The sequence below is a fragment of the Oryctolagus cuniculus genome, chromosome 15 (assembly GCF_964237555.1).
Source record: "Oryctolagus cuniculus chromosome 15, mOryCun1.1, whole genome shotgun sequence".
Classification (NCBI taxonomy): domain Eukaryota; kingdom Metazoa; phylum Chordata; class Mammalia; order Lagomorpha; family Leporidae; genus Oryctolagus; species Oryctolagus cuniculus.
Window position 1 is genome coordinate 2,824,396 of NC_091446.1, and position 15,771 is coordinate 2,840,166.

Genomic DNA, 15,771 nt, shown 5'->3' on the forward strand with positions numbered 1-15,771 from the left:
GCACGCGGCGGCTTCCGCGAGTCACACAGCGTAGCTTACATCTCCGCCACTAGCATTCAATCCAAGTTCCCCGGACTAACCTGGCGAATTCCAACCTGGCGGCCCACGTCTCTGCGTCTGGTTCCAGATCTTCGCCTCTTGCTCCCCGGGCTGACTTGAAGAATTCCAAGGTGGCTTACGTCTCCGCCTCGGCCTGCACTCGCGGCTTCATCCTCCCTAACATTTTTCTCTACCCGGTATGTTTCCTTAAGTTTTCTTCCAACAATATTCCTCTCATTTCTCCTGGCTTCTCCCCACAGTCCGTATCCAAGTCTAAGTTTCTTATAGGTTTCACTTTCACTTTCAACCTGCAGTCCGTATCTGAGTCTAAGTTTCTTCTTGCTTTCACTTTAAATCCTAACTTCTTTCCCACAGTCTGTATCCGAGTCTATGCCTAGGCTTTCAATAGCTTCTTCTGGCACCTTTTTCGTCCGGCTTTTCCCTAGGCTGTTTGCTAGTCTCTCTCTCTGGCATTTTCCACTTCTTCCCGTTTCTTCCCTCTTAGGTTTCCTATCCGTCCTAGGTTTCCTATCCGAGTCACGGCACCATTATGTCACTCCCCCTTTGTGGAGGAACGACACAGGATCCTGCGCTGTTCTTCTGTCTGCTCGGCCCTCCCCGGGTTTGCTGCTGGTCCTTCCCGGGTTGGCTGCTGGTCCTTCCACCTCCGTGGAAGGGCGGTTCCCCCTGCCACATTCCCCACTTCCACGGGGGAGCGGCACACCGCCGGCCGGCTCTCTCGGGGGCTGCACAGGTGTTCCCCTTAGATGTTCCTGGTGCATGCCGTCTCTCTCCTCCTTTATAGTCCTCTTCCACCACTCCCAACTCTGCTACCCACATGCCGAGTACGCTGCTCTCCTTCAATCAGGAGCAAGTCCTGCAGCTTGTCAAGTTGGTGAGAGGCAGCTGGGTAGAAGCTGTTGCCTCCTCTCCCAGCGCCATATTGTGGGAGAGCAGATGCATAGAATAAGTCTTAATTCCAGTAACTCAGTCCAGTCCGGGTTGCTCCCCACACCGTGGAATGAGCGCTGATGGACAAGAGGGAGTTTGGGTGGCCAGGACCCTCGCTCGTCCGTATGGTGACCCGGCCTCACTTCTTTCCAGGGGATACTCACTGGGTGGGCCGTGGGGGCTGCGTGTCAGCCACTGACCACCCGTGTGGGGGTGCAGTGTGGGCCAGGGCTGGGCTGCTGCTGAGATCCCTGGTGAACTTGTCTATTACACGCTTTGCTCTTGGATGTGTGGGCTTTAAATGGCCACCTGTTTAGGACCCAAAGCAGGGTTTGGAGAGTGATGGGGGAGCTGTGTCTACACTCCTGCTGGAATACTGGGCGAAACGCAAGGCTGCCTGGGGAAGCGGGGTGCAGAGCCGCCGGAGCCAGCGGGAGGAGAGGCCCCAGGCAGAAGTGAGACCAGGAAGGAAGAGGGGCGTGCGGCAGCGATGAGAAGGGAAGACGCATGGAAAAGAGCCCAGGGTGCTTTTCCCAAGCCAGCCACGGCGGCGACCCCGTGTTAATTTAAAGGGTCAGTGTCAGGAAATGGAGGGCCATTCCCCACAGACCCCATTGTGTCCTTGGAGAGGGTTCGTGTCCAAGAACAACAAATTCCTTCACTGTGAATCGTGCATCACCACGAGGCTCTGGCTTCCCGACTTCCTTGGAAGAGTTTCCGAATTGCTGGACCCTAATTTTCAAAAGACACGAGGGGTCATCAAAAATGTATGCACGGATTTCCCTCTCTCTCTCTCTCTCTCTCTCTCTCTCTCTCTCTCTCTCTCTTATCTGCACAAGCATAAGCTTACCGTTGAGTTCCAGTTTTCCATGAACGTTCTGCAGTGTTCTTGTCCATCCGGGCACCCACACATGAGCCAGAGTGACAGCAGTCAGGGTGGGGTCGTTGCAGCCACCAGCGTCTGGCTCTGGGCGGCATGGAGTGGTGGCCCCAGTGACGGCTTTGGATGCCGCGTGCTGAGGAGTCGGAGCTGCAGGACCGGGCCTGGAGGGCCACACCATTCTGCTGGCAGAGAGGTGCCAGGGGGTGATGACGGGGCAGCTGTGGCTCACTCAGAAGCAGCCTGGACTTGTGCCCGCCCTGGTATCCATGCTGCAGAGGCTTTGGCTGGGAGCTAAGCCGAGGGCCTGGGGCCGAGGGGGTTCCTGGCGGTGGAGAGCTGCTGGGCTAGGTCCTGGAGGACAGCCTCCCGGGACCCCACCCTGGGGCAGGACGGGAGCACGTGATGGGCTGACGTCAGGACAGGAGAGTAGCCTGGGTGGAGTTGGGTGCTCAGGACCCAGACCCCAGAACGGGCCGGCATGGGCTTCCTGTGGGCTGGTGCCACCTTGCACAGCACAAGGAGGGCTTGGGCCCACGGGGGTTCCCCCGGGGGTTCCCCTGGCTGCCATGCATTGGTGGGCCCCAGCCTTGGGGGGACCATTGTCCCTGGCTGGCTCTGCTGCCATCCTCTTGATGCAGTTTCAGATTCTACGGTTCCTGTCACCTTCAGCCATCACAGGGTGAAGACAGCACATGGAGAATTCCAGAAAAGCACAGTTGTATGTTTTCAGTAACCTGTTCTGTTTGGATCAGTTACTGATGCCCCCCTGTCCTGCGACGCCCACTCTGTGACTCTCCCTGGGTCACAGGGCTGCACGTGGAGCAGGGCAGGGTCGGCAGAGGCCACTCCCCTCCGGGGCTTCAGGCTTGGGGGTGGCAGGAACACACCCTGTGCAGTGCGGGGATGTGGGGTGCTCTACCCGGATGACCTGTCGGGGGGACGATCGGCTGCCTTTAGAGGCCCTAAGGCAGAGCCCGTTTGACCAAACGTGTTTCCCGGGTGAGCTGAGGACAGACGCTGGGTGCCCTCACGTCTTGTCAGATAGAAGCTGCATGGTGCCAGGTGCAGATGATGGCAGTAGCTCCGGCTGGTACAGTTTATTCCACATGTGACGTCGCATCTGCTTTAAAAGGTCACAGGTCAACTAGGGACCAAGGGTCAGAGTCATCACCTGCACCCCCATGCAGAGTTAGCCCTGGGGAACTGGTTCTTCCGGGTAGCCGCTCCAGGACACTGGGTTCCTGGCCGCTCCCCTCCCTCCTCTGCCCCACGGCTCCGCCTCTCCCAGGGCCTGGGCGGGAAGCTCCTTCACCTGGATCAGGGTTCTCATTTTCTCCTGCGGCTTCATTGTCACTGCCATGCATCAGTTGCAGCGCCGAGTGCAGGCTTCCATCAGGCCCTGCTCTGCACGCTGCTCCCTACCCTCCAAAACCAGCAGGCGTCACCTGTGCCTTCACGTCCGGCCCGACCAGCGCCAGCCCCTCGTTGTCCCAGCCAGACGGTCACGGGCTCGCCTAAGGGTGGTCCTCCCAGCGGGCCTTGCTCGTGCCCCTCCTGGTGTCCTGTCCAGCGGCCGCCAGCAGGGCCTGACTGTGTGCACTGTGGGCCCCTCCCTCCGTGCCTGCCGTGGCCCCCATCCCAGCCGAGGTCCCTAGGCGGGACCTGGGTGGTGGTCCCCGTGAGTCTCCCCCGACCACAGCCCGGTCTCATCAACTGACCGGTGCTGAGAAAAGTCTGCATTTCGTGTTCACAGCCAGGTCCAGTGTGCACACTTCCTTTATTCTCTGCTGCTCCTCTGTGTGAGGCTGCCGGACACCTGTCGCCCCGTGGCTTCCTCCCCACAACCCGAGGCGGGGGGCACCGTCCCTGTCCGCCTTCTCTGAGCAGCCAGGGCCCCTGCCACGTTCGGGGCAGCCAGCAGGGTCCTTCCAGCTCACCCAGGCCTTTCTCCTCCAGAGGAATGTTCTTCAGCATTCTCCGCACTCCCCACCCACTCCTACTTGTTGTGATTTTGTTTTCATTTCACGAATGTTGTGGGGAGCAATCCGGACTAGACTAAGTTACTCGAATTGGGACTTGTTCTGTGCATCTGCTCTCCCACAATATGGCGCTGGGAGAGAAGTAAACAGCTTCCGCACAGCTGCCTCCAGTTCAACCAATTAACTGTAGGACTTGCTCCTGATTGGAGAGCAGCGTACTCGGCGTGTGGGCAGCCGAGTTGGGATTGGCAGAGAAGGACTATAAAGGAGGAGAGAAACGGCATGCACGGGGAACATCTATGGGGAACATCTAGCTGAGGGAACACCTGTGCAGCCCCCGAGAAGAGCCGGCCGGCGGTGTGCCGCTCCCCTGCGGAAGTGGGGAATGCGGCCAGGGGGAACTGCCCTTCCACGGAGGTGGAAGGGAGAGTAGCCAACCCGGGAAGAACCAGCAGCAAACCCGGGGAGGGCCGAGCAGACGAAAGAACAGCGCAGGGTCCTGTGTCGTTCCTCCACGAAGAGGGGGAGCGACATAATGGTGCCGTGACTCGGATAGGAAACCTGACTTGGATAGGAAACCTAGGACGGATAGGAAACTTAGGAGGGAAGAAACGGGAAGAAGCAGGAAAATACCAGAGAGAGAGACTAGCAAACAGCCTAGGGAAAAGCCGGACGAAAAGGGTGCCGGAAGAAGCTGTTGAAAGCCTAGGCATAGACTCGGATACGGACTACGGGGGGAAGCTGGGAGAAATCTCTAAGGTCGAAAGCGAAAGTGAAAGCTAGAACAAACAGACTCGGATGCAGACTGTGGGGAGAGGCCAGGAGAAATGAGGGAGGAGTATCGTTGGAGGAAAGCTTGGGGAAACATACCGGGTAGAGAAAAATGTTAGGGAAATTGAAGCCGCGGGGGGCAGGCCGAGGCGGAAACGAAAGCCACTTTGGGATTCTCAAGTTAGCCCGGGAATAGGGGGCGAAAAGTTAAAACCAGAAGCTGAGACGCAAGCCAGATTGGGATCCGTCTGATTAGCCCGGGGAGCAAAGGACGGGAAGCCAGATCGTGGGGCGGAGACGTACGCTGGGTTGAATTCGCCAGGCTAGCCCGGGGAACTTAGATTGAATCCTAGTGGCGGAGACGCAAGCTACGCTGTGTTACTCGCGGAAGCCGCCGCGTGCAGAGAGAGCACGGGGCGTGAATAGATAGGGAACGCTGGCGTAGGCCGTGGTTCAGACGCGAAAGGGTTAAGCGTGGAGACCGCGGAGCGCGCAAAGCCGGGAAGCTGCGCAGATGAGAGAGGCGCGCGGGCTGAAGCGGCGCAGAGCCGGGAACCCGCCGGCGGGGCGAGGTGCCGGGAAGCCGCAGGGATAAGAGAAACAGAAGTTTTAGAAGTAAAGTGAGAGAAATAGGAATGCTGGAAGACAGAAGTAAAATGGGAGAAATAGAAATGCCCGGAGATAGAGAAATAGAGAAAAATAAGGCTTCCCCACAATGCAACAATTAGGAGGCTTGGATTCGGTCTGCCTGATTTAAGGCGGTAAGCGCCAGCAAAGCTCGACCAGAGTATGAGCTGCAGGTCACCGAAGATAGGCACAAACCAACACTAATAAGTCTCCCCCACAATACGGCAATGAGAAGGCTTGGATTCGGTTTGCCTGATAGGTTTTGTAAACACCTGCAGGCAGTTCTAGCAGAGCAGAGTATGCGCTGCAGGGCACCGAACACAGGCACGCATCAGCGCCTAAAAACCTCCTCACAACATGGCGAAGAGAGGACCCGGATTCGGTTTTCCTGATTGATAGGACTTGTAAGAGCCTGTGGCAACTCTAGCAAGTACAGCAGAGTGTGTGCTGCGGGACACCGAAGACAGGCGCGTATCAACGCCAAAAAATAAAAAGAAAGGGGGATCTGTGGGGAGCAATCCGGACTAGACTAAGTTGCTCGAATTAGGACTTATTCTATGCATCTGCTCTCCCACAATATGGCGCTGGGAGAGAAGTAAACAGCTTCCGCACAGCTGCCTCCAGTTCAACCAATTAACTGTAGGACTTGCTCCTGATTGGAGAGCAGCGTACTCAGCCGAGTTGGGATTGGCGGAGGAGGACTATAAAGGAGGAGAGAGACGGCATGCACCAGGAACATCTATGGGGAACATCTAGCTGAAGGAACACCTGTGCAGCCCCCGAGAAAAGCCGGCTGGCGGTGTGCCGCTCCCCTGCGGAAGTGGGGAATGCGGCCAGGGGGAACTGCCCTTCCACGGAGGTGGAAGGGAGAGTAGCCAACCCGGGAAGAACCAGCAGCAAACCCGGGGAGGGCCGAGCAGACGAAAGAACAGCGCAGGGTCCTGTGTCGTTCCTCCACGAAGAGGGGGAGCGACATAATGGTGCCGTGACTCGGATAGGAAACTTAGGACGGATATGAAACTTAGGAGGGAAGAAACGGGAAGAACTAGGGAAAATATCGGAGAGAGAAACTAGCAAACAGCCTAGGGAAAAGCCGGACGAAAAAGGAGCCGGAAGAAGCTATTGAAAGCCTAGGCATAGACTCGGATACGGACTACGGGGGGAAGCTGGGAGAAATCTCTAAGGTCGAAAGCGAAAGTGAAAGCTAGAACAAACAGACTCGGATGCAGACTGTGGGGAGAGGCCAGGAGAAATGAGGGAGGAGTATTGTTGGAAGAAAGCTTGGGGAAACATACCGGGTAGAGAAAAATGTTAGGGAAATTGAAGCCGCGGGGGGCAGGCCGAGGCGGAAACGAAAGCCACTTTGGGGTTCTCAAGTTAGCCCGGGAATAGGGGGCGAAAAGTTGAAGCCAGAAGCTGAGACGTAAGCCAGATTGGGATCCGTCTGATTAGCCCGGGGAGCAAAGGACGGGAAGCCAAATCGTGGGGCGGAGACGTACGCTGGGTTGAATTCGCCAGGCTAGCCCGGGGAACTTAGATTGAATCCTAGTGGCGGAGACGCAAGCTACGCTGTGTTACTCGCGGAAGCCGCCGCGTGCAGAGAGAGCACGGGGCGTGAATAGATAGGGAACGCTGGCGTAGGCCGTGGTTCAGACGCGAAAGGGTTAAGCGTGGAGACCGCGGAGCGCGCAAAGCCGAGCCGCGCAAAGCCGGGAAGCTGCGCAGATGAGAGAGGCGCGCGGGCTGAAGCGGCGCAGAGCCGGGAACCCGCCGGCGGGGCGAGGTGCCGGAAAGCCGCAGGGATAAGAGAAACAGAAGTTTTAGAAGTAAAGTGAGAAAAATAGGAATGCTGGAAGATAGAAGTAAAATGGGAGAAATAGGAATGCCCGGAGATAGAGAAATAGAGAAATAAAAAGGCCTCCCTACAACACTGCAATGTGAGAGCTTGGATTCGGTCTGCCTAATCAAGTGAGGCGATGAGCACCTGCGGGCAGCTAGCAGCTTATGCGCCGCAGGTCACCGAAGACAGGCACGAATTAACATCAGTAAGGCTTCCCCACAATACAACAATATTAAGCTTGGATTCGGTCTGCCTGATTTAAGGCGGTAAGCGCCAGCAAAGCTCGACCAGAGTATGAGCTGCAGGTCACCGAAGATAGGCACAAACCAACACTAATAAGTCTCCCCCACAATACGGCAATGAGAAGGCTTGGATTCGGTTTGCCTGATAGGTTTTGTAAACACCTGCAGGCAGTTCTAGCAGAGCAGAGTATGCGCTGCAGGGCACCGAACACAGGCACGCATCAGCGCCTAAAAACCTCCTCACAACATGGCGAAGAGAGGACCCGGATTCGGTTTGCCTGATGGATAGGACTTGTAAGAGCCTGTGGCAACTCTAGTGTGTGCCGCGGGACACCGAAGACAGGCGCGTATCAACGCCAAAAATAAAAAGAAAGGGGGATCTGTGGGGAGCAATCCGGACTAGACTAAGTTACTCGAATTGGGACTTGTTCTGTGCATCTGCTCTCCCACAATATGGCGCTGGGAGAGAAGTAAACAGCTTCCGCACAGCTGCCTCCAGTTCAACCAATTAACTGTAGGACTTGCTCCTGATTGGAGAGCAGCGTACTCGGCGTGTGGGCAGCCGAGTTGGGATTGGCAGAGAAGGACTATAAAGGAGGAGAGAAACGGCATGCACGGGGAACATCTATGGGGAACATCTAGCTGAGGGAACACCTGTGCAGCCCCCGAGAAGAGCCGGCCGGCGGTGTGCCGCTCCCCTGCGGAAGTGGGGAATGCGGCCAGGGGGAACTGCCCTTCCACGGAGGTGGAAGGGATAGTAGCCAACCCGGGAAGAACCAGCAGCAAACCCGGGGAGGGCCGAGCAGACGAAAGAACAGCGCAGGGTCCTGTGTCGTTCCTCCACGAAGAGGGGGAGCGACAAATGTTTTGCTTTCTCTGTTAGATTGTAAATATTTTGAAGACAGACGTGTCCTAACTCTCTAACCACAATCCCTATGCTAATTCTGAAAAAAGCATTTCTCTGGTTTATTCAATTTCTTCAGTTTTATGCTTGGCATAACAAAAAATATCTCGTCGTGTTTTCCGTGTAAATAGATTTATTAAATAGAGGGACGTGTAAAATGTGGTGGATTATTAGTGCTTAAACGCAGGGACAGCGTGGTGTCATTGGAGGAATTTTTTGGAAAACCTATCGGATGAAATTCTTGAATTTCAGCGCTCAAGTCCGTCTGTTTCTGGACGCACATAGGTTGCCCCAGTCTCCTGGGAGAGGCAGACCTCTGGAATGGGCCAGCGGATGTGCAAGTGTGGTGAGAACCTGAGGCGCTATGGGCAGGTGAGAGACTGTTATTAGTGGTAGGATTTCCTAACACGAGCGAGAGCCACGGGGAGGAGAGCAGCACGCACGGGCAGATAACGTGCAGACAGCAAGAGCTCATCTCTGCCGGAGCCGCGGCCAGCACGGCGTCCTCTCTCTCTCTCGTCCGATCCTCCTTCTGGGAGTGACGCGTGTTGCCAAGATCCGTGATTTGTGCGAACGAACAGTGCATTTGTTTCCGTGGTCTCGGTGCTTGTTGACGGGGGCTGGAACGCGTTTCCACGGCCTGCTGGCAGCCCGCGCTTTGTTGCTCTGTGTTGGGAAGTTAGCCGAGCATCGCATGGAATCGACAGCATAGACTGTTCGGGGCGCTCTCTATTTTATTCACTGCTTAAAAAGTTGAAGTTAGTTGTTTGCTTAATACCCCAAGCTGATGAGGCATTTCATTATCTCACCACTAATACACTCTAGAAAACGTACTCATTAGAGGACAGAAGGCATTGAAATGTAAACACGTGAATAATTTACACTTTCAACTGGTGTTAAATAAAAAGGTTTTAATCTAGACACAGATCTGACAATAAATATTCATTTCTAATTTCCAGTGAGTAAACTTTATCTCTTTTTAAAAGCCTTTTCACTTGATTTTTTTCCCCTGGAAGAGAATGGCAAATTTGACATGCGCACATCTGGGAATCGATTTCCCTCTGGTCAACACAGCCATGAAGAGCTATTATGAAAATCAAAATTTGAAATAATTGCAAGTGTGGTAATTGGTCATTTTGGGATTGCGGTGTGCTGCGACCCACGAGGCTCACCTTGCTGGTGCAGGCGTCCCGGGGGACACAGCCAGGAGCACAGGAAAGGGGCCGCCTCTGCACCTGCTGCCCTGGCTGGACGCTTGCCAGGCCCAAGAGAGGCGCCCACCCTGCGGGCAGGAGTCAGCGTCCCCTGCCCGGCCTGCACCCCTTGGGCCTGAATGTGAGGAAGAGTCGGGAGCTATGCCTGTGGAAGGACGTGCTTCGGCCACCCCCACACCTGCTGAGTCGGGGCCTGCCTGCGCCCCCAAGGCCATCACAGCCCACAACTGGCACTGCTCCTACTGGTGGCCCTGCCACGAGCGACGTGGACCATGGCTACTGTTCCATTTGCCCTTTGTTTGTCCATAGGAAACGTTTGGGGTATTTTAGATTTGTTCATTTATTCCTCCGGGCCATTAGCAGGGGGTTGGATGCAGAGAGGAGCAGCTGGGAGGGGAAGTGGTGCCCAGGGGACCTAGCTTCACCTGCTAGGGCGCAGCGCCAGCCCCTCCACTTGTCCTTCTAATTAAAAAAAAAAAAAACCTTTTTAAAAAAGTGCTTATTTGAGAGGCAGAGTTACAGACAGGGAGGGAGAGATGAGAGAGAGAGGTCTCCTATCCTGGATCCAAGAAGAAGCCCGAGTGTCCAGCTCTGGACGCGATTTCTTGGCAACTCTTAGTTTTGGTGTTGTCCAGCTGTCTCAGCTGACCTGGTTCCCTCCTGCAGAGGCCGGCGGTGCCTCTGCTGGCCAGGCCACTCCTGCCTGGCTCTGTCTCAGCCTGGCTTCACGCACCAAGGAGGCGTTGGCTCTCAGCCCTCACGCCCTTTGCCCCTTGCTCTCACCAGCACCTGAATTTGCTGCCTCTGTCCATGCCATGACTTCAGCCCCCTCTGCCTGGGGTCAGGCCCTTCCTGGGCCAGGCTTCGGTGACGAGCTGCAGGGTGCTGACTCCCGGCCCACAGCACCCTCAGGCCGGGCTGTGGTCACAGGGACCCAGGAGAGGACTGCACCTTCCCCGAGGCTTTTCCCCCTAAGCACGTGGGTTGCTCGCATGGGCCAAACAAAGTTTCCATTATTTGAGTCATAGCATTTCTGTTCTCAAAACTGTGCAAAACGAATTTCCCAAAGAACTTCTTCTTCTGACTGACAAACTTGTGTCCATATTCCAACACCAGATTATAAACAGATGCAAAGTCTCAGGACATCTCCAGAGGGGCCATTTACAAGACCTCACTCGAAAAGCGATGTGTTGCTACCAAGAATTACGCCGTTTTCAAGGCTATTCAAGACTGGCGGGTCAAACCCCCACGTAACTGATCAAATGCTGCTGCCGAGGGCCGTTGTGAGTTGCCTAAAGCTGATGAACATACATCAAAAGATCTTTTAATTCAAAAATTGATTATTAAAACCACATTCTCTAAATTCTCCATTGATACTTGTTTTAATAAGTAAAATTGCTTGATCTTTATTTTTGTGCTAAAATCTATTTTCTCAAGCCGAGGGGATACATAATAGAAGTGTGTTGGTCCTAATAGATAAAAACCAGCCGTAATCTTGTGAATCAGCCACAGTCCGCGCAATTAGCAAAGAAGGAATTCTATCCACAGAAGCCACAATGAATCAAAATGGGGACAATATAAGTAAAAATAATACAGAACCTATAGTAGAAAACTGAAATTTTTTCCCCCAGAAGTCTCGAACAAATAGCCATATTGCATTCTGGATGGACAGACTGGGTGTGGCTGTGTTTGCGCTTTCTGTCTTGGGTTGTGGGGTTTTCAGGACGTTTCAGAGCGTCGTCTGTCTATTCCATCATCAACTGACGTCTCCGCTGGCGCTGCTGCAGTCACGCACCGTCTCGTGTGGTTTTTAATTTCTCTGCGCTGTTTCCTGAAACCCAAACAAAGAACACGATATGAAACCCAAACAACAAAACGAACAGCAGAGAGACCCTCATTAAACCCCAAAATGCGGGTAGGGGTGCCCCTTTGGCCTCAGCAAAGGCGAAGTGTGTGGGGTGCAGTGCTGAAGGGGCCGTTGGCCGGCCCTGTGCTCTGTGCAAGGAGCAGGCACCTCCCTCTGCTGGTGCAGCTGTGGACGCGGCCAGCTGGGCTGAGAGAAGCCTTCTGAGGCTCCCAGACACTGAGCCCCAGCAGGTGTGTCCGGGGGCTGGAGCCTCACTCTGGAGGGGAGACGCCAGATTGAGCAGAGCAGGTGCGGGAGGGGTAGTGGGGAAGGGCCCTGCGGTGCAGGGGGAGGCTCGAGGGAGCCCTGTCTGGGGAGAATCACCACAGCTGGACCCCAAGCCCCCGGGACCAAGGCCTGCAGCAGGGCAGGAAGCTCTGACCACGCTTGCCCTGGGGCAGCCGAGTGGCTGCTCAGAGGCCACACCCTGGGCCATTCCTGGTAACCGTGGAGCCTGGAGGCCTCACTGCTGTCCCGTCCCGTCAAACCCCATGCAGAGGAAACCTGCTCCTGATACACTAGAAAAAAATGTTCCATTTAAGCAACATAAACATGGATAACCTTAAAAGGAATGTGATTAAACACCAAGTTTTAATTATTTATCTTAAAGTCAGATGACAGAGAGAGAGATATCTTCTATCTGCTGGTTCACTCCCTAAGTGGGTGCAATAGCCCAATCTGGGTCCGCCCAAAGCCCGGATCCAGGAACCACACTGGTGTCCCATTTGGGTGGTAGGGGCCCAGGTACTTGAGCCATCATCTGCTACCTTCCCAGGGGCTTGAATAGGAAGCTGCACTGGGTGCAGAACAGCTGGGACTCGGATTGTCACTCTGATGTGGGCAGCCAATGTGGCAGGTGGTAACTTAACCCACTGTGCTGCAACACCGGCTCCCCATGACATACTTGACAAGAGACACAAATATACACTCAAATATATAACACGTAACAGTGACACACCAGGAAATGCAATGACAGGGATGAAACAATGTATTATTAAAAATTAGCTGAACTTAATAGAGATACTGATTGGAAATTTGAAAGAATAGCACAAAACAGAATTACGAGATCTGAGAAATGGAACAATGCGAAATGGAGGATATGAGACATCAGAAAGGCAGTGACAAAAATCACAAAAATGTAGATGACATAGACATTTCAGAAGTAGAGATTTAACCAGAAGAAAAGCAATAATGAATGTGAACACAGAAGACTCAGGTAAGAAACAGGATATAAAAGAAAAATGTCAAGAAAACATAATGAAAATTTGAAAAGTTGAAAAGAAATGATATGGAAAGAAGACAAAGAAGATCCAAAATACATTTAATTGGTGTCTCCAAAGGTTAAAAATGGAAGTGAAAGAATAAAATAGAACTATAAATTTTAATCTAATAAAACTTCCCGCAGTGCATTGGTGAGCAAGTTGACCCGTGATGGGAAGTCCCATGGGAGACCCCTCAGACATGCAAGCATCCCTGGAGAATCCAGGGAAAGTCTGAATGACTTAGGATCGAAAGCCAGACGGTCACCAATGTTGTCGGCAGGCAGCACACCTTTAAAGATTACAAAGAAAAGAAAAATGACTGGAGGATTTCACTGCCGAGCCAGCTGTCCTCAAATATGAAGGTAGGGACGCGGGGGGACTCAGCTGCTGGGAGCCCGTGCGCCTGCCTCCTCTCGGATTCCACTAGAGAACTGGCTCCTGCCCGTCAGATCGCAGTGAGAAAAGTCCAATGTGAGTGTCAGAGAAGCCGCGGAATAGGTGTGGCTGTAGAACTGAGATGGAGAAAGGGCGTAGGGTGGGACACTCCCGTGTCTCCTGCGCCCTGGTGGTGTGGAAACCGTTCACGAAACAACGCAAGTGCCCAGGGGAGAGTGTGGAGAAGCCAGAGGAACCTCACCGGTGGCTCCACACGCATCAGCTAAGAGAAAATAATTCTGCCTGCAGCCGACAAATCAAGCAGTAGAATCCTTCGTATGGGGGCCGGCGCCGTGGCACAGCGAGTTAATCCTCCGTCTTCACTGCCAGCATCCCATATGGGCGCTGCGCTGATTTGTGTCCCGGCTGCTCCTCTTCCGATCCAGCTCCATGCTGTGGCCTGGGAAAGCAGTGGAAGTTTGCCCAGGTGCCTGGGCCCCTGCTCCCACGTGGGAGACCCAGAAGAAGCTCCTGGCCCCTGGGTTCAGATTGGCGTAGCTCCGGCCATTGCAGCCATTGGGGGAGTGAACCAGTGGATGGAAGACCTCTCTCTCTGTCTCTCCCTCTCACTGTCTGTAGCTCTGCCTCTCAAATAAATAAATAAAATCTTTTCTTTTAAAGAATCCTTCGTATGTCAGCAGTACAGAGATGACACTAACACTGGTGTCCAGTAGCAGGAGGTGAGGAAGAGGAGGCGGAGGGCAAGAAAGTTGCTGGCTAACGTCTGTTCCCAACAGAGAGCCGGCATACTGGGTAAAATTTAAACACAGAAAATGGTTGGATTTTCTCACTCCTCACACGTACAATACAAGTTATGCGTTTGTAAGATAAGTCATGTTGCTTTCTTTTTTGAAAAAATTTATTTGAAAGACAAAGCTACAGAGAGCAGGAGACACAGAGAGCTTCCATCCTCTGGTTCACTCCACAGGGGGCCGGGCCCAGCTGAAGCCAGGAGCTGCTTCTGGGTCTCCCACATGGGTTCAGGGGCTGAAGCACGTGGGCCATCTGCTGCTTTTCCCAGGCCATTAACAGGGAGCTGGATTGGAAATGGAGCAGCTGGGACACGAACTGGGGCCCATATGGGATGCTGGCCTTGTAGGTGGCAGCTTAACCCATTAGGCCACAACGCTGGCTCCAGTCATTTTGTTTTCTACCGGGTACCTTAGGGCCTGATTCTCTTGCAAAGTCTGGATTGAGATTGCTGATAAACATAATCAAAGAAGAGACCAAGGCTGCTACACAAAGATATTGGTAACAAAAGAAGCAGTATAAGAAACATCTAAGCCTTCCCAAACACAACAATAAATTTCTTCTAAATTTTTCCTGACATCTGTCATCTCATTCCAGACATCCCATAACTTCCGTCTGTTCCTCCATTTCATTATACAGGATCCTGAAGAGAAAGGTCCCATAGTAGAAGGCTTTGTGTGCACGTGGGTGTGTATTACAACATGTACACACACGCGTGTGTCTACAAGCGTGTAAGTAACCACAAGTGTCTAGAGCACTATGTGAGGGACACAGCAGTAAACACAGGAACTCTGCCTTTCAAATCAAATCTTTTTTAAAAATTGTAACAGGTGTCTGAGTGGTTAACAAAGGGAAAATCATCTCAGCGCTGTGTCCAAGACACGCACCTGCCACACGTCCTTGAGCTAGGGAACTAGAGGGCTGGGCAGAGCAGGCACTCACAGAGAGCAGGGGCTGCGTTTGTATAATAGATAAGGTGGGACTCAGACCAACAGCATTAACGGGGAAAAAGGAGAACATACGTTACAATGCTGAAAGCCACAATTCACAGTGAAGGTGTGCTAATTATGAGTTACCTACGCACTAGATCACACAGAAGCAGCCTTACATACAAAACAGAAACCACAGGAGACCAGAGAAGAAAGAAAGACACACTAGCACAGGAGAGAGAGGGACTGATGGGACCCCAGGTCTGGGCCAGAGGCGGCGGCAAGCGGAGGGAGTGGCTGCCACAGTCCAGTCGCATGCAGCAGGCTTCAACAATGACCTGTGGGGGAGGGGTGGTGGCATGTGGGATGAGCTGCCCTGGGGACGCCTGCAGCCCGTATCCGGTGCTGGTTCGAGTCCCAGCTGCTCCCAGCCAATCCAGCTCTCTGCGAGTGCCCTTGGGAAGCAGGTGATGGCTCAAGTACTTCAGTCCATGCCGGCTGTGTAGAAAACCCAAATGGAGTTCCTGGTCCAGCCCTGGCTGTGTGGCCATTTGAGGAATGAACCAGCGGATGGAAGATAGATATTTCTCTCTCTCTGCTTTTCAAGTAAATAGATAAAAGATAAATCTTTTTAAAATGTAGTGAATATGGGAGATTTGGTAGCTATAAATCAAATTCTGTACCCCATAAAAGGGAACACACCTTCTTCTCCAGTACATATTCAAAAAAAATGGACCATATACTTGTATTAGGCTACAATGAAAACCTCGATACATTCCAAAAAATGTAAGTCAAACAAACCACCCTCACAGATTAAATGCAATAAAAATAGGAATTATTCAGAAAATAAAACACAAACGGGCACTGCAACCTGAAGAAACAAAACCATCTATTTAAAAACTCTTAGGTCAAAGGGAAAATCAACAAAATGGCAGAATTTCTAAAATTGTAATAAGGAAAATGTAGTGTATCAGAGGCTGTGGGATACATCTAGACTTAAAGAATCATATTATTATGTAGCTGTATCACCAGAAATGGA

The 15,771-nt window shown here is 53.0% G+C and overlaps 1 long non-coding RNA gene across 1 annotated transcript in view; it reads left to right on the forward strand.

Annotated features, from left to right (window-relative positions):
* Positions 1 to 15,033, forward strand: part of LOC127488260 (uncharacterized) — a 46,545-nt gene extending 31,512 nt beyond the window's left edge. The window contains exon 5 of the long non-coding RNA XR_011382734.1: positions 10,567 to 15,033. This is a non-coding gene — a long non-coding RNA (uncharacterized lncRNA). The remainder of the gene's footprint in view (positions 1 to 10,566) is intronic.
* Positions 15,034 to 15,771: the final 738 nt, after the last annotated feature.